This window comes from Eptatretus burgeri, chromosome 3, assembly GCF_056783735.1.
Source record: "Eptatretus burgeri isolate ZD-2024b chromosome 3, Ebu_testis_v1, whole genome shotgun sequence".
NCBI lineage: Eukaryota > Metazoa > Chordata > Myxini > Myxiniformes > Myxinidae > Eptatretus > Eptatretus burgeri.
In genome coordinates, this window is record NC_140963.1 from 74243869 (window position 1) to 74271558 (window position 27690).

General features: G+C 45.6%; 1 protein-coding gene and 1 long non-coding RNA gene across 2 annotated transcripts in view; one reads left to right on the top strand and one right to left on the bottom strand.

Moving 5' to 3' along the window:
* Positions 1–27690, top strand: part of LOC147030192 (sonic hedgehog protein-like) — a 58713-nt gene that overhangs the window by 1531 nt on the left and 29492 nt on the right. The window lies entirely within an intron of this gene.
* The window catches only part of LOC147030193 (uncharacterized), a 143861-nt gene that overhangs the window by 1331 nt on the left and 114840 nt on the right, over positions 1–27690 (bottom strand). The window contains exon 5 of the long non-coding RNA XR_015056256.1: positions 1525–1583. This is a non-coding gene — a long non-coding RNA (uncharacterized LOC147030193). The remainder of the gene's footprint in view (positions 1–1524; positions 1584–27690) is intronic.

The window sequence follows — 27690 nt, forward strand, 5'->3', positions numbered from 1 at the left end:
GAGTCACTGAGACAAAACTATTGGTTGGAGAACTCAAAAATGGATTCATCTTTCTATAATTCCAGCAATGTGTGTGTGTGTGTGTGTGTGTGTGTGTGTGTGTGTGTGTGTGTGTGTGTGTGTGTGTGTGTGTGTGTGTGTGTGTGTGACCGCTGTTTCTCAACAACCACTGGTCCAATCTCATTGAAACTTGCCAGATATATTGCTGGGGACCTGAGGATGTGCCTTTCAAGGTTTGATATTAATTGGACAAGTGCTTCCCAAGTTATGGCCATTTATTTACCAAACCAATGACAAGACATGTTGTTGCGTGGGCGTGGCCGATGGGGAAGGGAAGCTTAGCCGCGTTCCCCATTACGGGTTACAACGTACGGACTTCCGGAGAGTGATGACTTCGTGTATTCTAATAATTTCTCGATTTCTTATGCACATTTATAGATAAACACAATGCCCCAAGTTATGATCGTTTTCATATTCGACGGTGCATAAATTTCGGTAACATCAGAGTGCTGGTATGCTCCAAACCAGGAAGTAATTTTTTTTCTCTCTCTTCTCTTCTATTTTTGTTTTTCCTTGCCACGACATTGCGAAAAGGTAAAATACGTTGGCGCTAATTGAATAATTGGGTATTAAAACTAAATTGCGAATAATCGTAACTGCGAACAATATGCCAACTTCCGGGCCACACACGTACGGGCACGCGAGAGCGAAGAAACGGCCTGTGTGGTTGTTGTTTGTTGCTCGAGGTTTGAATATTTATTTATTTATTTATTTATTTTTTAATTTTTTCTATTATTTTACGGGCACGTACTCTTCTTCTTCTTCTTCTTTTTTCGGCTGCTCCCGTTCGGGATCGCCACAGCGGATCATCCGTATGATCTGCATAGTGATTTGGCACATGTTTTACGCCGGATGCCCTTCCTGATGCAACCCTGGTCGCCTCTTACGACACAGGGATATGGTACACCTATTTTAACCCGGGTATACACCGGCTCAGTATACTGGTACTCATTTTGCCGACCTTGGAAGTATGACAGGCTGAGTCAACCCCCTGGTGTATTAATTCAGTGGCTCAACGGGGCTTGAACTCAGGACCTTTTGGATCCCATGCCGCTGCCCTAACCACTGCGCCAACACCAGGCTAAACACCAGGGCACGTACTAGTTGGATATAATTCCTAACTGCTGTTCACGACTGTATGTATATATATATATATATATATATATATATATACACTAGTGAGGTACCCATGCTATGCTTGGGAGGGAGCTCTTAAGCAAACACAATTCAGAAACGGCGAATGCCAAACCATGAACCAATAAATTATATATTCATGTGACACCTTCATTTGAACATTAAGCTTGGACAGCTGGTTCGTGAATGACTTTATGGAGGGATGGGGGGGGGGGGGGAACACAGCAAATTCCAAACCATGAACCAATATATTCCACATTGCTGCAACACCTTCAGTCAGCCATCAGGCATTGACAGCCGGTTCGTGAAGGACTTGTGCAAAAAACTTACTGCAGCCAATCCCAACAGAAGTCAGGTACATGTCAATGGCACAACTGCAAATGAAGAATCTGCAACAGTCACAGGTGGAAACTCTCACATTATTTCCTCATTCTACTTTCAACTCAATCTTTCTATATTTTCATTCCAAACAGCATCATTCTAATTACAAATTAATACATTTACCATTAATATAACAAAATACAAACACTCATAAGGTAAACAAATATCGACGACATTCTTAAGTGACATCCAATTCAGACGAATCTGCCGGCGTGAAAAGGCAGATACAAAACACTTCGTACAGATCGATAATTAAAATCATAAATGTATTGAGAAATCTAGGGAAGCTCCCACCCACCTTAGAATGGATAAAAGTGAGGTTGTTCAAATGGAAACTCAAAATCACAGTTGTATTGAGATACAGTGTTATGAAACCAGCGAATGTTTCTGCCGAATTCATGATTGTGTTTATTTCTGGAATGGGAGCAGTGTTGTATGGATAGAAAGTCAAAATCATTGCATTGAGGTATATATGAAACCTCCACTCACTTTAGGACATCTGCTGGGACCCCAAAACATTCCACAGAAAGTTTGACGGGGTTAGCCCCAAAACATTTTGGGGACAGACATCTGGACAGACAGACGACAGACGCTCCTGCTTTATAATATATGTATGTATGTAATATATATATATATATATATATATATATATATATATATATATATATATATATATACATACATACATACATACATACATACATACATACATACATACATACATACATACATACAGTGCCTTCAGAAAGTATTCACACCCCTCGACTTTTGTCACATTTTGTTGTTATAGCCTGAATTTAAAGTGGATAAATTAAAAAAAAAATTGTCACTGATCTGCAAAAAAATACCCCATAATGACAAAGGGAAAACATGTTTTTAGAAATTTTAACTAATTTATTAAAAATGAAAAGCTGAAATGTCTTGCAAACTTCTTATCAAAACACACACACACACACACACACACACACACACACACACACACACACACACACACACACACACACACACACACACACACACACACACACACACACACACACACACACACACACACACACACACACACACACATATACATATACATATACATATATATATATATATATATATATATATATATATATATATATATATATATATATATATATATATATATATATATATAAATATATACAGGGATACCCGTGCTCTGCACGGGAATCCTGTGGATGGCGGTGGATCTGAAGGAGTATATGTCACAGTTAATTGTAAAATTGTAGAGGCTGCCACCATTATTATTTTTTTTCATCACCACTATAATATTATATTTTCCCCGCCATGTTTTATATGCAGAAGACTCCAGTTCAAAAATGTTAAGATTTATTGCCCCATCAGATAAACAAACCATAATGCCTCAACAATGTGAGGCTGGTTTCATGTCATCATTTGTGACTTAATTTATACGTCTGGCATAACCCAGCCTGGCCCAGCGTATTTGATTTATTTACGTCTGTTATCCTGATAACGTCAAAATTATAACCGTTCTTGAAGTAAGAATTGGGAGACGTGTATTATGAAACGGCATACCTCTGAACGCCTCTGTCGCTGTTGCCGTGCGCGTGCAGTTCGATAATTCAAATTTGTTCTCTTTCGCAGTGGCATAATGTTTTGGGTTTCAAAGCTGTTATAATAGGAGGAGAATGTGTATGTTTAAAAAGTCAATGAATACGAACATTTTGTTTTTAATCATGAAGCCTTTTGTTACGATTAATACGCCGACGCACTATTCGAAAGCCTTTTTTTTGATGGAATTTTTTTTTTATATATATATATATATATATATATATATATATATATATATATATATATATATATATATATATATATATTCATTTTTATGGAAAGCCACTTAGCGCATCCTGGAGCTGAATGTTAGGTCTATATGTGTGTAAAGTTTCATCAAGATCGGTTCACTGGTCTAGGAGCTTATTGGTTACAAACAAACAGACAGACAGGACTGCTATATATATATATATATATATATATATATATATATATATATATATATATATATATATATATATATATATATATATATATATATATGTATATGTATTGCACACACACCGTTAAGCATGGTGTGCATTTTCCTCGATCATATTAATAACTGAGAAAATAAATCAGAAATCATAGCATTTCTCAAAAATTAATATGTATATTGGTGAAGACAAATGAAGAGAAAAATTCAGAGGTTTGATTTTTGTATTTTTTTTTACAGCACACATTGGTGATGTCTGTAATGGCACTGCTCGACATTAAAAAAAAAAAGAAAAAAAATGATTACTTTAGATTGAGGCTGCTGGCAACATATCTTGTGAGGTACAGTAGAGCTCAAGACCAGTGAATAATCATATCCATTTCTGTCATGATGGAATGAATTTCTGAAAGGTCAATTTTTGTGAGCACCATTAGAACGAATGACTGCTGCAACCCTCCTTCTCAATCCCTGAAGAAGCTGGACATAATCCAAAGGGAGTTGTTGCCATTCCTGATGCAAAGTGGCCTCCAACTGTGCCACAGTCAGCACAAGAGAGTAATTTTTCTTAAATCTACACCCAAGAATGTCCCAGATGGGAACTTCCAGTTCTGGGTTTGGAGCGACGGCAGGTTCTCTCAGGGTTCTTGCCGACTTTCTCAAAGTTAAGTTTTCCGGTCATTATTTGTTCCGTTTTAACTGCTTATTTCCTCACCTACATGCTTAGTATGTGTTCCAAGTTTGGTTTTGTTTCAAAAATCATGCTATTTTGTGAGTTTTGTCGACCTTGTCTTACTGGGTTCCTTGAGGCCTACCAGTCCTTCCCCTCGAGGTGTACGATCGTTTTTATTTGTATTCTCTCCCTTTTACCTTCAATTCCTGTTTTTCCCACTTATCCCCAATGCCCCCCATCTATTCCCTCCCAACTAAACACTCTGTTTCTTATCTTAAATTAAAAAAACCAAACAAAAAAACAACAACAACAACCTTTCTCCCTCCGTACCCACAAGTCCCGATCCTTCTTCTTCTTCTTCCTCCTTCTGCCGGCACAACATCTTTTTTTCTGTTTGAGCTGACCCACTCTCACAATTACCTTCACAATTTCTTCTGACAACCTTCCATTCCCGAATCTTACCTAATCTTCAAAAATCCATCAAAAAATAAACATTTTCCATGTATCCTTCCAAACTATACACCTGCAACCACCTGTCTTTCTCCCCTCTTCCTGTTACTTTTCATTGATCCATCAGCTTCACTCTGCATTTACTGTTCCAAATTCACCATACACCTCCACGATTTTACTTCAACCTTTCCTTTTCCGAATCTTACGCAATCCTTATTAGAAATAAATAAATACATAAATTTACTTTTGACCATACACCTCCCATAACCACGTGCTTCTCCCGTAACCATGTGTTCTGTTTCCACCCTCTGCGTTTACTGATCCAAATTCACCATTCACCTCACGATTTTTTCTTCAAGCTTTCCTTTACCTAATCTGATGAAAACTCTCTCAAAAAATATTAATAATAAGCTCGAATGAACTAAGATCCTCGTCCTCTTAATGATGACGTCATAAAAACGAATATGACGTCATTGTGGTGTATCAGGTTTGCGATAAGTTATCTGTGCTAATGCTCGGCTTGATTCCCGCAAACAAAATTCAAACAGCTTGCCAAATTTCGGAGATAATGGTACAGACGATTTCCCTTCGCGGTGATATTATGACGTCAACTTTTTTTCTAGGAAGAATTTCCAAAATCGGAGATCGTTACTGCCTGCGCGTGGGCTTTGTGCATATGCATGGCAAGTTTCACGAAGATCCGATGAAAACTGAGTTGCGAAACAAAAAATGTCAAAAAATAGGAATTATTTCATACAAATTGATATGACGTCATAGTGATGTATCATATGTGCAGTAATTCATCTCTGCTAATGCCCTGTTTGATTCCCGCAAATAGAATTCAAAAAGCCTGCCTAGTTTCGGAGATAATTTTTTAGGCGATTTCCATTAGCGGAGATATTTTGACGTCATAACTTTTTTTCTAGGAGGAATTTTCAAAATCCGAGATGGTTACTGTCTGCGCAGGGTATTTTTACATATATATGCCAAGTTTCAGGAAGTTTCGATGAAAACTGAAGGCTGTGAAACAAAAAAGTCCACAAGAACAACAACCTGAGTAAGACTTAGAGATCCTTCACGAGGATCTAAAAACGATCTCTTGTAATGCTTCATCTTCCTCTTTCACATGGGTGGTTCTCATTACTGTATCATAATTCACTACTCTTTTTCTACTTCAACAGACTGCTTTCAATTCGACCTCTCCTTCATACCTTGTCTAAAAAGTCCATCTGTTACGTTTCTTCTCTCCATTCTCTTAATTCGCCTTCATTGCATCCCTCAAGAAATGTCTTGAATCGCATTTCCGAACTAAAAAATACAAAAAAACAACAGTTTGCTATACTTGTTCGCTTTCCATCAACCATTCCTTTTTTCAAGCTTCAGTTCCAATTCACCCCTCTCATCCCTCCCTCTCAAAGCAACAATCACTCTTCTCCCTCCAAGCTTCCCTCTCACCTTTCTCCCTCAACTCTCCCCACTCACCCTTCTCCCACCATTCACCCCCTTCACTCACCCTTCTCAAAGATGCCCTCCCTCACATCCACAAAGTTGCCTCCTTCCCCTGCCCTCTCACCTCCATGTCATCACTCCTCCTCCTCAAAACCTCAACTGCCTTCTGCCCCCTCTCTTATTACTCCCCACTGTACCTCAACCCAGCCCCACAGAGCTATTTCTCCTCCTCATCCGCCCCGCTTCCCTAGCTCTTCTGCAATCCCCCACACTCTTTCAACAACTCTCGTTACCTCCCCCCCTCCCGTGTACGGCCTGCCTCCTCCCCTCCCCCTCCCCTCCCCCTCCCCTCCCATCCCCTGCACCCAGCACCCAAAACCTCCTCCACTCCATCTTCATTAACAGTGTGAACCTAAAATATCTGGGGCCTTCGCTCAAACCTGACAGATCTTCCCATACAGGTTGCCACTGACAAACCAGACATAATCTGCCTAACAGAAAATTTCCTCCCTCAAGACGTCTCTGACTCCCAAGTATCTCTCCCTGGTTACTCCCTCCTCCAGTATGACAGACCTGAACCTCGTCCTGGTGGAGGAGTTGCTCTCTTCATCAAAGACTATTCCTCATTCTCCATGCAATGCCCTCACCCCCACACCCACAGGAATACCTCTGGCTACGGCTTACCCTCCACTCCCACCTCGTGTTTATATGTGTACTGTACCATCCACCAAACAGTGATGACTCCATTTACACCTCACGAACCGAAAACATGGAGCAAGTTCTATCCTCTCATCCAAACTCTCTCTTCCTCATATGTGGTGATTTCAATTGTCACCATGCCAGTTGGCTGGGTGTGGGTACCTCTCTCACGGTCAACTTCCCGACCCGGATTTCAGCCAACGGTACTCTATCTCTTCTGGATCTGATTTTGACAAATTTCCCTGAAAATATCTGCTGTTCTGCCTCCGCCCCAATCGGTTTTTCTGACCACATGCTTGTCAAAGTGGACATCTCTCTGACTGTTATCAGAGAACCATCTCAGCACCGTCGAGTCTGGCATTTCACTCAGGCTGACTGGCAGAGTCTCCAAGCAGCCATCAAACTTATATACTGGTCTCCCATCGCGACTTTCTCCAACATCAACTCATCCTGGGAATTATTTCAACGAAACTTGCTCTCTCTCATGCAGAGATTTATCCTCTCTCATCTACAGTTGTCCTACCCTTCCTCCCGCCCATGGTTCACTGAAGCTTGTGGTGAGGCAGTTGTCCTGAAACAACTTACCTTTGCCTCATGGAAAGCAAACCCAACTGAGGGTAATCTCAGTTCCTTCCATAAAGCTCAGAACTCGGAATCTCCCCGAAGGAGAGCCAGAAAACATCTTTCTAATCTCAAGTCTGAACTATCAAACCTCTCTCCATCCTCCAAATCCTGGTGGCATCTTATCAAATCTGTTTATGGTGTATGTTCCCCCCTCCATCGCCTCAAATGGCCGCACTGCTGGTACCGCACGTGAAAAGGCTGAATGCCTAAACTTGGTGTTTGCATCGAAATCCTGTGTCCGAAACGCATCGCTTTCTGTACCCACCTTACCCAGTTGCACCCAACTGTCCCTGGACTTTGTGTCTTTTTCTTCTGACAAAGTGGAGAGCATGCTGTCAAACCTCACCTCAGATTCTGCAACCGGTCCAGACGGCAACAGCCCACGTGTCCTAAAAACCTGCTCTTCTGCTCTTGCTCACCCTCTCTGTTTCTCTCACCCTCTCATTTACCCAAGGTCATCTGCCATCTGCTTGGAAATCAACAAACACTACCGCCCTGCATAAAAAGGTGAAAAGACAGATCCGTGCAACTACAGACCAATCAGCCTTCTACCAATCATCAGCAAGGTGAAAGAATCCGTCATCGCTTCAAACAATAAATCCTTCCTCCTCCAATGGCTTAATTTATGACCATCAATTTGGTTTCAGACCAGGTCACTCTACCCTGGATATGCTGCTTCTGCTCTCCCGTCAACATCTTCAATATATATATATATATATATATATATATATATATATATATATATATATATATATATATATATATATATATATATATATATATATACATAGAGAAGAGGAGTTGGTGAAAAGTGGAGAAAAGGGAAGAAGAGCAGAGGAGTTGTGCATGTGTGTATATATATATATATATATATATATATATATATATATATATATATATATATTTATATATATATATATATATATATATAAAAAACGAGATATGTCGCTATATATATATATATATATATATATATATATATATATATATACACACACACACACATATATATATTGTTGAGGGCCGGAGGTCCGGTGATGAGAACGACCACGAGGTGGGGGAGGTTACGTCATCTCCCACCAGACTCCCCGGAATTGTAGGCCGTCGCTCCAGATAACATCCATGAGGTGGCGGGTCGCTTAACCGACCGTGGACGCCAATATCTCAACCTCATAGCGTGGGGTCTTTTTGTCGAGAACCAATTTACCTTCTTAACTACGCGATTTTGACGACCGGGGAACCACGCCCACGGCACGTCTTGCTCAAACCGGGTCACTTTACCAACTGCGGTAGAGTTCCAAGTACCAACAACCAACTCCGGTTCGGGTGCAGTCAAGCGGAAGAACTACCAAAGCCGTGCCGGCTATGATGAGCAGATTAACGGGAACAAAGACCTGTCCAAAACTCAGATCCGAACCATGCTGGACCAATGAAAGAAAGGACGGAAACGAACTGGGAACATTTCTACAGTAATTTATTTACAATAAAGAAGACACAGAGCAAGACTTATCGTGGAATATACAAGCAGGAATTTGCAATGTTCAAAAAAATACTTGTGCAGTTTCTACTTACAAGACTGGCCCACACACTCAGATGATTTATTAAAATACCCCCACAGTCAGAGAGGGAGAGACGAGCTGGGGGTCGCAGTTCGCTTGGGCACCTGCACGATGAAGGGAGGGGGTGCTCCACGGTGCGGCTCGGCCCACAGTCACACGCATGGGGCTCGTGCCCGTGGAGGAACCCGAGCGGAGCAGTCTGAGTCCCAGGGCGGAGATCAGGGTCGCGGACGGGACCCAGGAAAACTCCAACGAACGCCAGCCAAATGCAGAACTCCACTCGAACGCCCCAGACTCCAGCTCAAACCGCACACCAACCAACTCAACTCCTCCAAAAAACTTACACTCTGAGGATCGCGTCGTATTTTTATGGACCTCCCCGAACGGGGCGGGGGCTCGGTGAAACAGACGTTACCGTCCGCCCCGCTGGACAGGGCCTCCACGGATCCGCCCATTTCTGGGCGGGGTCTCGGCCAGACTGGGAAAACCCCGCCCCCTTCAGGCGTGTCTGTATCTGCCAAGAAGAAACCACTGCAAGAGGATTTTGCCTCGGACAGTGAGTCGCCGGTTGGGCGGGTGAAGCGCTTGTTCGGTAGCAGGTTGTTGGATGGTCTGTTGGATGATCGTTGGAGGGTTCATTGGATGGTTTGTTGGATGGTCTGTTGGATGGTCGTTAGATGGTTTGTTGGATGGTCGTTAGATGCAACAACTTACCTAAAGGACATCGCAATGCACACCTTTGATTCTCCCACTAGACAAAAGGAAGAGACCTGTCTCACATGTACTTAACGGAATAACTGACTCTTGGGACATCTGCATGTTTGAATGCATATGATTTCCAGATCTGTAAATATATATATATATATATACATATATATATATACATATATATATATATATATATATATATATATATATATATATATATATATGAGAGAAGAGAGAGTAGAGTGGGTAAGAAAGCGGAGAAAAGGGAAAAAGAGGAGTTATGCGTGTATATATATATATATATATATATATATATATATATATATATATATATATATATATATATATATATATATATATATATATATATATATATATTTATATATATATATATATATATATATATATATATATATATATATAATGAGAGGAGAAGCAAGGAGGAGACTGATCAGAGAGGCCAACAAGAGGAAATTGTCAACTTTGAAAGAGCTACATGCCTTTATGGTAAGGACTAGTCACTGTGTGCATGTGACAACAATATCCCAAGCACTCCACAAGTCTGGCCTGTATGGTGGGGTTGCAAGAACGAAGCCATTACTCAAAAAAGCCCACCTTGACTCCCATTTGAGGAATGCAAAAAAACCACTCCGAAGATTCTGTAGCCACGTGGCAAAAAGTCAATTGGTCTGGCAAAACTAAAATGGAACATTTTGGCCTCGATGCAAAATGTTACATTTGGTGCAAACTCAACACATCACATCTCCCAACGAACACCATCCCCACTGTGAAGCATGGTGGTGGCAGCATCATGTTATGGGAATGTTTCTCATCAGCAGGGACTGCGACACTTGTCAGGATAGAAGGGAAGATGGATGGAGCAAAATACAGAAAAATCTTGGAGAACCTGCTGCCCTCTGCAAGAAAGTTTAAATTGGGACATAAGTTCACCTTTCAGCATGACAACAACCCAAAACACACATTCAAAGCTACCTACACTGGAGTGGAGAAGGAACAAAAAGATAAATGTCTTTGAGTGGCTCAGTCAGAGCCCTGACCTAAATCCAATCGAAAATCTGTGGCATGACTTGAAGATTGCTGTCCATTAACGCTCCCCACACAACTTGAATGAGCTTGAATAGTTTTGTACAGAAGAATGGGCAAATATTGCCCAATCAAGGTGTGCAAAGTTCGTGGAGACCTATTCCAACAGACTCACAGCTATAATTGCTGCCAAAGTTGCTTCCACCAAGTATTAACTCAGGAGGGTAGACACTCATCCAAGCAAGATATTCTAGTTTTGTGTTTTTAATTAATTTTCTGAAATTTGGAGAATTTGTTTTTCATTTGGAAGTTGTGGGTTATGATGTGTAAATAAAGGTGGACAAAGTCTGATTTTATGCAATCTATTCTCTTGACTACTTTTACCATTCATTCATGTGGAAGCTGCCTGCTGAGATCCCTTTCAACAAATGCTTTATTTGCTCGCTGATACGCTTCCCAAGTAAACTTTTTGCTCTCGGTAAACGAAAACATGATACAATTTACTTTTCTTTTCCAAATATTTCTCTTTGTATTGCCTCAAAATAAAAATTACTTCTGTTGTTGACCTTCCTGGGATAAAACCAAACGAGTAGTTGATCTTCCTGGGATAAAACCAATTTGGTTGTGATCCTCCTGGCATAAAATCAAACCGGTTATTGTCTATATTTACAACCTTGCATCGTGTTCTTTCAATTACTTTTTCAAAACTTTCGATGCTTGCTCAATTCATTTGACTCTTCCATAAAATGAACATAATAAGTGTCTCCCTTCATCTTGAACAATTGAACAATCATACTATTTTCCCAATTTTCAGAGATCACTCCCTCTTCCTAAACCGTTCTACACAACTTCATCATCCACAACTTCATCATGATTCCGACATCACCAGCAATCTCTATCGTTCCATTAAGAATTCAGTTGGATCTATTGCCTTTACTTTTTCTTTATAGCTGACTCAACTTCTCCTTCTCCTTCTCCTTATCCTTTACAATCCAGGTCATTCTCCCATTCGTTTTCTTCATTCAAGAGGCTTTTCAAAGGAAGCTTTGCAATCCTTATAAATAAATATCTTTTTTCACGAGGCGATGCCCATTTTTGCTTTACAAATAATTATCTTCGACAACATTTATTATATCCATTACCATCTGCCTGGCTATTTTGAAAATTTTGTTCCTGCCTTCTGATATGGTTATAAGCCTTTCCCCCATTCTTCATTCACTTTTTTCTTTGGTATAACTTTTTTTCTTCCTTTCATTCTTCAAACATTTATAATCTTTATCTTGAGGACTTCGCTCCTCTTCAGCGTTTTGTAAGCTTCTTTCTTCCGTTTGAGTGCTTCTTGCACTCCTATATTCCACCACCATGTTTCTTGGTCCTTTTGAAACCTGCCAGTGGTTATTCCACAAATATTGCTGGCTGTCTTCATCCAAGCATTTTTAGCTCGCCTGTTCGAAGAACAGAGAGCTATAGCGATACCCCCGGCGTGAGCGTGAAAATGTTAAAGTTTTTGGTGCAAGTTATATTTTCCTTTCTAATGTTTTTATCTACTACACTATTTTTTATACGCCCGATATATATGTATATATATATATATATATATATATATATATATATATATATATATATATATATATATATATATATATATATATATATATGGGCGTATTATGTGATACCGGTCGTCCGTCCGTCTGTCTGTCCGTTCCTGTCCACACACTAACTCCCAAAGTTTTCAACTTTCACGTTTCATATTTGGTACATAGGTACAGACTGTGGAGATGGTGTGTCGTGACATACGTTCGTCATCTAAAGTGGTTGCCATGGCAACCAGGATGCTGTTTTCCATCCGTTCCTGTCCACACTCTAACTCCCAAAGTTTTCAACTTTCACGTTTCATATTTGGTACATAGGTACAGACTGTGGAGAGGGTGTGTCGTGACATACGTTCGTCATCTAAAGTGGTTGCAGTTTTCCATCCGTTCCTGTCCGCACTCTAACTCCCAACACTACATATTACTTTTTCTTTTAGATGCATTTCTCATGGCAAGGCAAGTACCATAAAATTCAGACCATTGAGCGCATCGTTATATAAGCCGCATCCCCTAAATTAAAAAAAAATCTGGAATTTAAACACACACAAGCCTGGTTTATAAGCCGCACTGGTAAATTAGCCACAAAAAGTGATCAATCTTGCTTTGAGTCTCATCTGAACAGTGGAAACACCCCAACCATCCACTGTTTGTGTGTTAACCCAGTCTTCAAGTTCGTCTTCCAGTTCGGGCCATCGGCATTTCCTACCTCAGAAAGCCTTTGTTGACTTTTTGCAGCGAGAAAGTTCGCCCCTCTGTGAGTTTTGAATTCCTAGTGTGGACCTCTTGTTTACTGATTACAATATACAAATACATATATTGCTTTAAAATTATTTGGAACAGACTTCACTGCAATGCTTTATAAAAAATTATTATTTGACTAGTCTTTTAAAAACGAAAAACGATAAATGTATAAACAGGCGAACATTGGGTGGCTTTGACACCACTAGTTCATGAGTCCACTTCACATTTTTTTTTAAAGTTACAAACCATCCCAATTTTCAGATCCTCTTAAAAATTTTCACGTGTTGTCATATTTCTAAGCTTCAAAACATTTACGTGCATGTGGAATTCCCTTGAGGCCCTTGCTCTTCTTTTCATTTGGTACATAAAAATGTCCAACTCCCAAGTGATGCTGAGTCAAACATTCTTGATCAGCTATTACTTTCACATTGCCTACCATTCTTTTAAAACTCCTTCACACTAATAGATAATTAATCAATCTGGCTCTTTGCAATTCCACTTGTCAGCAGAGTTGGCGACTCAAACTCGTCGCAAAATCTTGCGGCATGCTACTTGAATCGGACTTGATGAAATTGACTTGACTTGGGACTTGGTGTGTGGGGACTTGCGACTTACTTGTGACTCGAGTTTATATTGACTTGTTGATAATGTTCAGAAAATAATTATTGAATAAACATTGAATTAAAATGGAGGTTTAAAAAAGCGTAAATTATTTTCAATAGTGGGTGTGCACGGTTCTGTCAATGATGACGTGTACCATGTACAATGTACATGCTCATGGCCACCGGGTCAGATACCTTTCACCACTAAGGTTAAAGAGAGTGAGTGTCCAGTGTGTCCATTCCGCAGACAGCATAGCATATCCAAGTGGTAAGCACCAATATTACCAGCATGGCCATGTGTGAAACAACTTTATTCAAAGGCAAACTATGAACATTTGTGCCGGGGAAAACCTGGCCCATGATCAGTAACCCCGTGTACGCCCCGACCAGATAAAAAAATAATTTGTGATGATTGAAATATGTGCGGTGACTTGGATTATTTCAACTTTGTCAATCATTACCTTCGCATTCTGCGAAAGGTTATGTTTTGGTCGCTGTGTATATATTTATTTGTGAATATGTGTGTTTGTTTGTTATTCGCATAACTCAGAAAGTATTAAACCGAATTGCATGAAAATTGGTGGGATGATTCGTGATTATCCAAGGACGATTTGATTTGATTTTGGGAGCGATCGGGTTAAAGGTCAAGGTCATGAAAAGGTCAAAAACAAACTTTTGAGCATAACTTCCTTCATAAAACAGCTATCGACATGCAACCAACGCCATATTGTTCCACGACAAAATACCTTTCGGGTACGTGGTGTCAGATTTGACGTGACGTCATCAGAAGTGCGTCAAAATGACGTCACAAGATGACGTAAATTTTAAATTTCCGACCTCATCAGTTTTGATCATACCGCTTTGTAGGACTTACCTTAAGGACGTCACACACCAAATTTGACGTCGTTCGGACTGACCGTTATGACGTCATTGATGTTTGAACATAACGTTTTTCAATTGTGGCTAAAATGTCCTGATATTTTATATTCAAATATCTATGTAATTTGTAAAGGAAATTGTCCCAAATCCAGGCATTATGATCAGTACCAAAATATCTGCTTATTTATGAACAGGTTTTGCAAATTAACTCTATGGTCAAGGTCAAGGTCACACTCAAGGTCAAAATATACTTGTAGGCATAACTTCAGATCTAATAGAGCTATTGACATGAAACCAACGTTAAAATGTTCCGTGAAATAAGAGCTTTCAGGATGGTAGTCCGCGATTGGTAGTGACGTCATTGGAAGTGTGTCAAAATTATGTCACAAGATGACGTCATTTTTAAACTTTCGATTTTTTCCAGTGTTTATCATTCCATTAAGTTGGACTGCCCTCAATGACGTCTAATACCAAATTTGACGTCCATCGGACTGATGGTTGTGACGTCATGGACGTTTTTAAATGACGTTTTTCAAATGTGCCCGGAAAAAAGTAGCGGCGGCGAAGGTATGCGCTCTACCGAGTGCCCGTTCTTGTTGTAAATGACATCCCGACTTGGCTTTTTAAAAGGAAAACATTAAAAAAAATTCCAAGTAAATTATTAAAATCTCCTTTCCCATTCCACATTGAGTGCATTGGTTCTAAGTGTAAACCATTTAAACATATGCTGAGATTACTGGCTCATCTCATGTACGGATGTTCAAGTAGGTACACTAGATATGAGAAGTCAATTTAACATAAATTTATTTTTCCTGGGAACAAAGCAAAAAATGTCCACTGAATGAAGTTGACATATCAAACTTGAGTTGAACAGATTTTCAGAACATATATTGTAATAAATAAATGACCGGGCGTAGTGGCGTGCGCCTGTAATCCGGCGACTCGGAGGCTTGGGTTGAAGGATCGCTTGAGGACGGGGCTCTGCGCTGGGCCACGCTATGAGAGGGTGTAGGGCAGCCCGGAATCATGGCGAAACCCAATCCTTATCCCTGTGTCGTAAGAGGCGACCAGGGCTGCGTCAGGAAGAGCATCCGGCGTAAAACCTGTGCCAAATCAGTATGCGGATCATAACGGATGATCTGCTGTGGCGACCCCTAACGGGAGCAACTGAAAGAAGACCATATTGTAATAAATGAAGCCCTGTGTCTTAATTCCTTGATAGCTTGTCCTCCAAGATTGATAAGTAAATGTGGGATTGGACACAAGTTGAAGCTGAAGTAATACTATGATGACGAGACTTGCCTTAAAAAACTTGATACTTGACTCAAATGACTTGTTGACATCTCTGCTTGTCAGTCACAAGTTGTTCTTTTATTTTCTTGTCATAGGTATTGAAGACAAAATTTTGTCACTTCTGCCATTTTTAATATCGCTTGTCCTGTCTCATTCTTTGTTATGGAGGAACTCTGGGAAAGGCTTGAAACAGCAAACGGCTTATCTTTGGTAGCCTTTAATGGTTGTTTTATGCAGCCTCTTCAGCTAGATGAGTGTGGGAGGGGTCAATTGTTTATAGATCTATGTATATATATATATATATGACTAAAACTCATCTTGTATGTATGTATATATGTTCCCGAAATACAGCAAAAACGGTAGAGGTATACCCTGAAGACGTTTCTGACTATAGAGACGTATACCCTGGTAAAAATTACGATGAGCATTATTCTCCTCAGATGGTAGCGGTAGCCAAAAATTACCGGGTCTGGCTAATGGCCTAAAGCAGCCCCTGCTGAAACTCTCATCTGCGTTCAGTGATGACCCAAATGGCAAGGACAGAGTCAATCGTTGACCTCTTTGGTGAAAGCTTGACTGCTCTGGATGCTGGTGCTCAAGCAGATGGTGGTGAACCCTATCAAGAATATTATCCGAGCAAAGGCCTTGCCCGGCAGAGAGAGCAGCATCACCCCCTTGGGAGTTGTTGCAGTCTTGGCGATCAATCTTTCCTTTCCAGAGCGGGACAACAAGGCCTCTCTTCCAGTCCATTGGGATGATGGCTGTGTTCCAGGAAGAGCACAGAACTGCATGCAACGACACTAGTACAACATTTCCACCAGCTTTGAGAAGTTCAGCATGGATGCCACAAATCCCAGGAGCTTCACCCCATTTCAACCGGTTCACCACAGTCTGTGTTTCCACAAATGAAGGCGGACCACAATTGATTGGTGGGTCACCAATAGGGATAGTAACACTCATGACATCCAACGCGACAGCTGGTGGATCAGCCTGGTACAGCTGCTCAAAGTAATTGGCTCAGCAGGCCTTCACTTCAGACTCTTCTGTCAAGAGCTCACCACCCTCTGTTCTAACTGCAGTAAACCAAGGGACAGGCTTCGAGGAACGCAATGCGTGAATTTCCCTGTAAACAGGATGAGAATCACTTGACCACATGTGATGCAATACCCCCTCACAGACTCCTAAGGTCCCCTCTTATCGTTGAGCTTGCCAACATCTAGCTGAGGCTGAGATGGTACCATTCTCCTGGATTTAAGCTGCAACTTCAGAGTTGCTACAACAAGCCTGTGCTCAGTATTGAGGAACTGAGCACTACGGTACACCCTGCAGTTCTGGATAATCCTCCAGCGGCCATCGACGAGCACATGGTGAATCTCCTTTGCCACACCACCAGCGTTGGAATACCAAGTCCAGTGATGAGCCTGTGGTGCTGAAACCATGAACCAGCCAGCCTAAGTCCATGACTTCTTGAAAAGTCAAGGAACTTAGTGCTATTCTGGTTCACAGTTCTAGACCAATGGGGACCAGCACATATCTCATAACCATCCCTTTCAGTTCCAGTCGATTTGTTAGTATACATATATATATATATATATATATATATATATATATATATATATATATATATATATATATATATATATATATATATATATATATATATATATATATATATATATTGTTGCTGATTCGCGCCCGCCGGCGTGCTGGCGGCCACGTAACTCGAATCGCGGCACGTCGCCCACCGGACGGAAATCCCGTCGTGACCCTCTCGGACTAACGCCGGGAACTAGTCACGGGTGGGCCTTTCGGCCTCACCACGATCGTGCCAATCGGCCTCCCGTGTGGGATAGGGTTGTTCGCCAAATTCGACCTACCTAAGTACCCACACGGAGGGTAGACCGGGCGATCGCACCTCGCCGCAGGTCGACTTCGGACACGGGCCACTTTAAGCGACCCGTTCCGTACTATCGGGATAACCGAGCGGTGTTATCGTCAACCTCGACGGTTCCGATTAATTATCGGGCGTATTTAGCCCACGACCAACCCTTTACGTGAAGTAAGATGGAGATTCAATTAGAGAAAAGACGAAGCGAAACGGGAGAAACAGTTCAACATAAAGCACATTTATTCCGTGGCAAACGGAAAGCACACATATACAATTACCACAATTATGCACCAAAAGCAAATGTAACAAAAGAAGAAACAACAATTACGCACCAAAAGCAATTGCAACAAAAGAAACACAATGCAGATCTACTACCGACTACGCGAGCACACGGCAACACTTACACAGTTTTACTTCACATACGGCGCCGACAACACATATACTCCAAAGCAAAAGAAAAAGGGGCTACCCTCAACGACAAGGGGGCAGACGGGTCTGGGGCCGAGACCGCGTCGGGCCTACCCGTCTGGTGATGAGCCGCAAAATGGCGGCAGCGCCCCGACTCCGCGGGCCTCGCTGGCACTGCCTGGAATGGGGTGGGAACGGGGCCCCCTTCTCACACTATCTCAGCGCGGGGGGAAACAGGGGGGGGTTGTTGATGCTCGGGGGAAAGAGGATATCTGGCTGGCTTGGGTCCCGCGACGAGCGACTCCACTGCGACCTCGACCGCGTTCCCGGCCTCCCCTCTCCGCAGCTCCCCGACTCTGACACGAGCGCAGACCTCCACAAAGCTCCTTGGCTTCTCCAGACTCTCCGTACCCCGACAGACACTCTCTCGACTGATTTCGCCGCCGCCACAACTCTCCAACTCTTCCTTGATTCGCCCCGCGCTCGGCGCTTTATAGTGTGACAGGAGAAACCATATGCAGATTTTTGGATCAGGATCGGCTCGGGGGCGGAGCCACGCTCGCCCATTGGACAAAGGAAAAGTGGGCGTGAATCATTCCTGATCCTCGAATCTGCATATATCGATTATACTCCGACGCGCCTGGAGGCGGGGCCAAATCGCCCCACGCTCGCTGATAGGACGGAACAGAAGTGGGCGTGAATCATTCTTGATCCGATTTCTCGGAAAGGCCGCTTTTTGCACCTGCTGCTCGGTGCGCGCCCTGTACGAGTCCAGGATCGGTGCCCACAAGCGGCGCGGGAATGGCGGTGATGCGATGGTTGCGAGAGCGAGATGTGACGGTAAAGGTCGTGGCTGTTGGCGTTGTTGTTGTTGTTGTTGTTGTGAAGCGGCGTTGCGGTTGGTGGTTGTTGTGTGATGGCAGTTGAGACGTGGTTGGCTCAAAATAAAGATAGAACAGAAAAACGGCTATCTTGAAGGGTCGCAGCCCGAATGAATGACATTTATTCCCTCTAAACAACGGGTTTGGGCTAACTACACATATACTTACAGAGATATCTCACCTATGGGACCTGAATGGTGGTTTGCGAATTTCCTCAACCACAACAATATATGCATATATATATACACATATATATATATATGGATGCATGTATATAGATGTGTATATATATATATATATATATATATATATATATATATATATATATATATATATATATATATGTAGATAAAGTATAAAAAATATATACCAAGCTGTTATATATATTTATGTATATATATATATATTTATGTATGAATATTTATATGTATGTATATATATATATATATATATATATATATATATATATATATATATATATATATATATATATATATATATATATATATACTAGTGTGGGCCCGTAGGTGCATGCCTGTAGGTGCGTGCCCGTACGTGCAAAAAATATAAAAATAAAACATATAAAAAAGAAAGAAGAAGAATTGTGATGTCATAGCACCAAGTCATGTCATTGGTTTGGTAAATAAATGGTCATAACTTGGAAAACACTTGGGAAACAACTGAAACGGATGAAGAAGAATGATATCAAACCTTGAAAAGGCGCATACTCAGGTCCCCAGCATCAATTGTGACGTCATATCAATTGAAGAAGAGTTGTGACGTCAATCATGATGTCATAGCACCGTGTCCTGTCATTGGTTGATAAATAAATGGCCATAACTTGGGAACCGCTTGTCCGATTAATATTGTTACGGATTCGCGCCCGCCGGCGTGCTGACGGCCACGTAACTCGAATCGCGGCACGTCGCCCACCGGACGGACAATCCAGTCGTGACCCTCTCGGACTAACGCCGGGAACCAGTCACGGGTGGACCTTTCGGTCTCACCGCAATCGAGCCAATCGGCCCCCGCGTGGGATAGGGTTGCTCGCCAAATTCGACCTACCTAAGTACCCACACGGAGGGTAGACCGGGCGATCGCACCTCGCCGCAGTTCGACTTCGGACACGGGCCACTTAAGCGACCCGTTCCGTACTACCGGGATAACCGAGCGGTGTTATCGTCGGCCTCGACGGTTCGATTAATTATCGGGCGTATTCAGCCCACTACCAACCCTTTACGTGAAGCAAGATGAGGATTCAATGAAAGAAATGACGAAGCGAAGCGGGAAAACAGTTCAACATAAAGCACATTTATTCGCGATGAACGGAAAGCACACATATACAATTCCACCAAAAGCACATAGAAAAGAAGAAGACAAAAAGCAAATGCGACAATGCAGATCTAATACCGATTACGCGAGCACACGGCAACACTTATACAATTTTACTTCACAGACGGCACCGACAACACACATTCCCAAAGCAAAAGAAAAGAGAACCACCCTCCAGGATGAGGGGGTAGGCGGGCCAGGGGCCGAGACCGTGTCGGGCCTACCCGTCTGGTGATGAGACGCGGAGCGGCGGTGGTGCCTCAACTCCGCGGGCCTCGCGGACAGTGTCTGGTAGGGGGTGGGAAGGGGGCCCCCTTTTGTCGCACTATCTCAGCGCGGGGGGAAACAGGAGGGGGTTGCTGATGCTCGGGGAAAGGAGGATTTAACCCTGTCTCGGGTCCCGCGGCGAGCGTCTCCTCCTCCACCTCGGTCGCGTTGCTGGCCTCTCTGGTGTGCAGCTCCCGGCACCGACGCGTCTGCCTTCGCCGCCGCCGCCTCTCCACAGCTCCGTCCTCTTCGCTCCGACTCCGCGAACTCCCAACTGCACTCTACTCTTCCTCCGCTTCCAACTCCGAACTCTTCCTCCTGTGAACTCCACTCGACTGACGGACGCGGTCGCTTATATAAGCCCCGTGGCTTCGCCTTCGACCCCCTGCCTTCGACCTTTCACCTCGCTCCCCATTGGCCCGAGAAAAAGTGCGCGTGAATGCTTTTTGATCCATGAATTTGCATATAGCGACCGCCCTCCAACGCCCTGGAGGCGGGGCCAAATCGCCCCTCGCTCACCGATTGGACGGAACAAAAGTGGGCGTGAGTCGTTTTTGATCCGTTTTTCTGCGGAAAGTCCGTGGTTTTGTACACGCTGTTCGGCGCGCGCCCTGCACGAGTCCAATACCGGTACCCACAAGCGACGCAAGAACGGTGGCGATGCGACGGTTGCGAGGTGTGACGGTAAAGGTCGTGGCTGTTGTGGTGAAGCGGCGTTGTGGTGGGTGGTTGATGTTGTGATGACTGTTGAGACGTGGTTGGTAGTGGTAATAATGGCGGTTGGTCCAAAATAAAGATAGTAAAAGAAAAACGGCTATCCTGAAGAGTCGCAGCACGCATGAATGACATTTATTCCCTCTAGACCACGGGTTTGGGCCTAACTACACATATACTTACCGAGATATCTCACCTAAGGGACCTGAATGGTGGTTTGCGAATTTGGTCAACCACAACACTACCCCCTCCCCTTTTTACAGACTCGTCCCGAGTCGTCAAATTTTCGTGTGCCATCATGTGTAGTTTTCCCCTAGTACATTTTACCTACGGATCCCTGAGTGCGACATTCATGGTATTCGTGTCCCCAAAATAAATAACCTGAGGGCTGCGTAACTACCTAAACAAACTCACTCACACGGACGACTTAAATAAAATTGCCGGCGCTAAGACATACATGCCGGGGGCGCACTCATATTTACAGTACATCTTAACCTTAACTTACAAATTTTACACTAAACCATGGCCCAGGATCACTGAACTCTGCAAAAGAAAAGCAGTTAGCAGGGAGCCAGGCTGCTCGCATGCAGTCTCTGGCTCAAAACAATGCAGGTGACAGGGAACGTGGCTGGCTGCTCACACGCAGTCCAAGGCCTTCCCTTTTGAACTGAACGCAGTGAACCACAACGGTGCATGGGCTGCACAACCGTTGTCTCCGTGCCAGCTCAAGTGGCACACGCAATGAACACAACGAATGGATGCATGGACACAAACACGGTGCACGGGCCGCCACTGCAGGCCCGTGTTGTAGCTGCCAACAGGGCAGTTCTCGCAGCTTGCAAACTGTTGCTTTGCGGATCCTGGCGCACATGGAAATGAACAGGGGGGGGGGCAAAGCAAAATTGAACGGGGCTGGTGAACGTGGGCAGTGGGCATGGCATGGCATGGCAGCAGGCAAACACAGCCCGCAGAAGAAGGCCGCTGCAGGCAAACACAGCCCGCAGAAGAAGGCCGCTGCAGGCAAACACAGCCGGCAGATGAACTGGCCGGCACAGGCCTTGAAGTACCACAGCTGCAGACGATCCAGCCGGCACAGGCCTCGCAGCAAAACAACAGCTGCCGATGAAGTTGGCCGGCCTCCGCCTTGAAGCAAAACACGGCCAGCCGATGAAGTTGGCCAGCTTTTGCCGTTCAGTGGAGGTTGGTGGAGGGAGTGTGGTGGTGCTGGCCACTTGGAAGGCGGGCTCGGACCTACCTGCCTGTCTCCCTCCCACCTATCGCCTTTGCCTGTCACTGTACATACCCATTCCCTTAGTTTGTCAAACCCCAATTTAGCCCCAACTTATTTTTTTTGTTGTTTTTATTTTTACTTCCCCACTATAAATCGTCCCCTAACCCCCTTTATCGTCCTTGTTCGGCTAACCCATCCTGTCACCAAGCCTACTCCCAACCCCTACGTTCCCTTCCCGGAGGGGAGTAAGGGAGAGCTGACGTCCTGTGTCGAGGCCCAACGAAGCCTCAGGATGGCCTCCCCAGAGTTCGGCGATCTAACCCAAAGTGGGTCCAGCGGCCCACAACGAGAGCGAGGGGATGGATGGTGCGGAGGGGTACATCTCCTAATCTACCCTAACCATTTAACTGTTAAACTACCCCGGGGCTTTCAACAAGCGCCTCTCGCTTAAACTATTGGTTCTAACAACCCAGATTCCCGTCGCCTGTGTTGGTGTCCTCACAATTTCGGGCCTCGCCCCCCCAATTTTCTCTCCGTGCCCTCACACGGTCTTATGGCTGGGACACGTGGCTCCCTTTGGCAGGCACGACCCTCTGCCGAATCTCCCGCTATGACACCCCCGGGCACTACACTGCCTCCGAGCCTACCAGCTCCCTAACACCGGGGAGTGCCCCCCATGGCACCTCCTCTGAAACGCACACGTGGCAGGCTGGCTTCCCAGGCCCCTTTCCGAGGGTCACCCGTGCCCACAACACTGCCCACGCGGCTAATGGCGCCCCGGGCCCCCGCACCAAGCAGGCGCACCCGTGCCCACTACGCTATCCCGGCCCCCCATGGGCCCTTGGCCTACCACGGCCGACTAGCCTGGTGCCCGGGGTACCCACTCAGCGATACTCACCTTTCGCAGCCACGCTCCCAGCCCGTCAACAGGGCTCCTGCACCCCTCCAAATGGGTTTCGAGCCTACACTCCCACCAACAACAAAACGACCTCCATTTTGTAAATTTGACTAACCCCCTAACTCACTTTACTCTGACCCCGGGGTCCCTTGGGCGGGAGTCACTCCTCCCCCCAATCACTCATCGCACCATGCATTCCAGACTTGCTCCACTCACACAGACCCGCTGGCCTCACTCACTCATCAAGCACATGCTTCCACTTCACTCACCAACTCTTCAACACACACACCGCTGAACTCTGCCATTCTTCTAACTACATCCCCTAACTAACTCGTGCTCCCACGTCGTCCCTTAAACTACAGCACGTTCCTTTTAACACTACGTAGCTAAGCTACGTCCCCGCTACACATTCACAAGTCTGTCACTGTCTCCAAATCTCTAAAATAACTTTCCCAACCTAAATCTCGCTACAATCCCTCTAACTAATCCATTCCACGGACCCCATGAGGACTTACCCCTGCCCCATGAAGTCGGTCTAACTAAGCTAACCCTTCCCCCTAACTAGTTTCCATCCTGTGCCCAGGGTAAGGGGGTCTTCCACCCCTTGCCCAGGAATCCTGTGCACCCGAAAGTGAGGCTTGTTTTTTTTTTTTTTTTCTCTTTTCATGCGCAGCACCTGCGCGGCAACTCAGAGCTCGCGCACTTTGCACCTGCCCGTGACGTCATGCAGCTGCACGTGTTCCTCGTCCCTCCTTGGACGGAACCATCCGGCAGGGATACCCCTCCTGCCGGATTCCAACCACACGTGCAGCCATGACGTCACCGTGCGCATAAAAAAAAACACAAGCCCCACGTCTCGAGGGGTTCCCCACGCGAACACATGTGCTTTGCCCGTTGGAGCTCAACACACACGATCGCGTGGAGAACCCGTCCGGTCCAAATCCGTAATCCTGCCTAAACTTTGTCCGTCCGCGGGATCGGCAAATCCACCGCGTGCGTTTCCGGACCGGGACTTCACTCTCGCAAGCGAGCACGTGGTGGTCTCGTGCGTTGCACAGCTCGGACCGCGTGCTCACTGCTGGGTGAACCCGGCACGGTCCCCGAAACAGCTACAGCCGCTACTCGGCTTTCTTTCTTCACATGTCGCCGTCGTCGTCGCCATTCGACCCACGCACACCTGCGTGTAACGACGCTCACAGTCCATTCCATCACATTCACCCCGGGAGACGCGGCTGCGTGCTCCCGCATGCCAACCGACATCTCCCTCTCATACCGCTCTCTCACACACACGGTCTCCCTTGCACAAACCATACCACTCACACGTGGTGCTCCATTCACTCGCGCGGGGGCACTCACCCGCGGTGCCTCATCCACACTCCGTGCCTCACTCACACACGCGGGGGAACTCACCCGCGGTGCCTCACTCATACACACGGCGACACTCACACACGGTGCCTCATCCACACACGGCGTGCTGGGAAGCACGTACTCCGGCACCATGGCCACCACACCACTCACACACGGGGTCGCTTCCACACACGGGGACGCACTCACACCTTGCACCACACACACAGGGACAACCACACTGGGGATTTGTGTCCCCACAAGGGTCTCCGGGGCCTCTATACCCCCCAAGCTCTCCGTGCACCTGTCCACAGCACTCGTCCCCTCAACCTCGCAAAGCACGACCGAACTCACCTGGTCGTGACTCGCCTCAAGGGGGCATACTCCCTCCCCTCGTTCCTGGAGGAGGCCATGGCTATCCAGGTGCTCGCACTGGGTCTCTACCCAGTCCGCCAGCTCACCCCCATTATCCTCCACTACCTCCGTGTGTGTGTGCGCGTCACTTACCCCGTCTTCATCGTGCAGTCTCTCCTCTATTTTTTCTGTCTCCCGTGTCTCTATACATTTATAAGTTTCTGTTGTCGTCACCTCGTGTCTCGTCTCACACGTTTTGGTCTCCCCATTTAATTTTTCCCTTTTGGTCACCGTCGATTCTTCTGTCACGACCCTCGCCCAACACGCCCCCCGAATTATTTTTTTACCCGCCTCCACCGCGGGCCTGTCAGCCGCTGCACCCCCTTCCAGCTCGTTTGCTCCCACACGTGGAGTCGCCATTCCCAGCTCCCTGGTCACGGCCTTCATGCCCACCTGCAGGCATCGGCCCATGTTCTGCGTCTCACCCCGTAGCTCTTTCATTTCTTCCTTCATTTGCTTGCCCATGCTTTTCATTTCGTTTATAATTTCATTTGCGTTTGCATCCATATTTTCATTCATGTTCGCATTTATCTTCGCTGTCATTTCCGCCAGCATGGCGAATAGCTGGGCCATGTCGGGTGCGCTTGGGTGAGTCGTTTCGGCAGGGATCGGGGAAGGGTTTTGGTGGTGAGGGGGAGGGGAGGTGTCATACACCGCGGCCGCTGCCGCACCTATTTCGGGCTCTGGGTTCAGTTGGACGAGTTCATGTTCCTGCACGGGCATTCCATCCTGGGCCATGGATCCTACACATTCTACATCCATTTCTAATACCCCCGGCTCCCGCTCGCCTTGAGACGCCATCTTGCTTCTCGTGAAGGGTTAATTTCGCTCACTCGTAATTTGGAGGGAATCGGGGGTCGCTTCTCTCACCCCTGGACCGATTCCCGTGAATTTAGCTGGAGACAGGAGAGCCCGTTTTCCTGTTCTCCGATACCAGTGCCGCGAGGAGGGCGATGGATTTGTATCGCACGACCTGACACCAGTATTACGGATTCGCGCCCGCCGGCGTGCTGACGGCCACGTAACTCGAATCGCAGCACGTCGCCCACCGGACGGACAATCCAGTCGTGACCCTCTCGGACTAACGCCGGGAACCAGTCACGGGTGGACCTTTCGGTCTCACCGCGATCGAGCCAATCGGCCCCCGCGTGGGATAGGGTTGCTCGCCAAATTCGACCTACCTAAGTACCCACACGGAGGGTAGACCGGGCGATCGCACCTCGCCGCAGGTCGACTTCGGACACGGGCCACTTAAGCGACCCGTTCCGTACTATCGGGATAACCGAGCGGTGTTATCGTCGGCCTCGACGGTTCGATTAATTATCGGGCGTATTCAGCCCACTACCAACCCTTTACATGAAGCAAGATGAGGATTCAATGAAAGAAATGACGAAGCGAAGCGGGAAAACAGTTCAACATAAAGCACATTTATTCGCGATGAACGGAAAGCACACATATACAATTCCACCAAAAGCACATAGAAAAGAAGAAGACAAAAAGCAAATGCGACAATGCAGATCTAATACCGATTACGCGAGCACACGGCAACACTTATACAATTTTACTTCACAGACGGCGCCGACAACACACATTCCCAAAGCAAAAGAAAAGAGAACCACCCTCCAGGATGAGGGGGTAGGCGGGCCTGGGGCCGAGACCGTGTCGGGCCTACCCGTCTGGTGATGAGACGCGGAGCGGCGGTGGTGCCTCAACTCCGCGGGCCTCGCGGACAGTGTCTGGTAGGGGGTGGGAAGGGGGCCCCCTTTTGTCGCACTATCTCAGCGGGGGGGGAAACAGGAGGGGGTTGCTGATGCTCGGGGAAAGGAGGATTTAACCCTGTCTCGGGTCCCGCGGCGAGCGTCTCCTCCTCCACCTCGGTCGCGTTGCTGGCCTCTCTGGTGTGCAGCTCCCGGCACCGACGCGAGCACCCCCTCGTCTGCCTTCGCCGCCACCGCCTCTCCACAGCTCCGTCCTCTTCGCTCCGACTCCGCGAACTCCCAACTGCACTCTACTCTTCCTCCGCTTCCAACTCCGAACTCTTCCTCCTGCGAACTCCACTCGACTGACGAACGCGGTCGCTTATATAAGCCCCGTGGCTTCGCCTTCGACCCCCTGCCTTCGACCTTTCACCTCGCTCCCCATTGGCCCGAGAAAAAGTGGGCGTGAATGCTTTTTGATCCATGAATTTGCATATAGCGACCGCCCTCCAACGCCCTGGAGGCGGGGCCAAATCGCCCCTCGCTCACCGATTGGACGGAACAAAAGTGGGCGTGAGTCGTTTTTGATCCGTTTTTCTGCGGAAAGTCCGTGGTTTTGTACACGCTGTTCGGCGCGCGCCCTGCACGAGTCCAATACCGGTACCCACAAGCGACGCAAGAACGGTGGCGATGCGACGGTTGCGAGGTGTGACG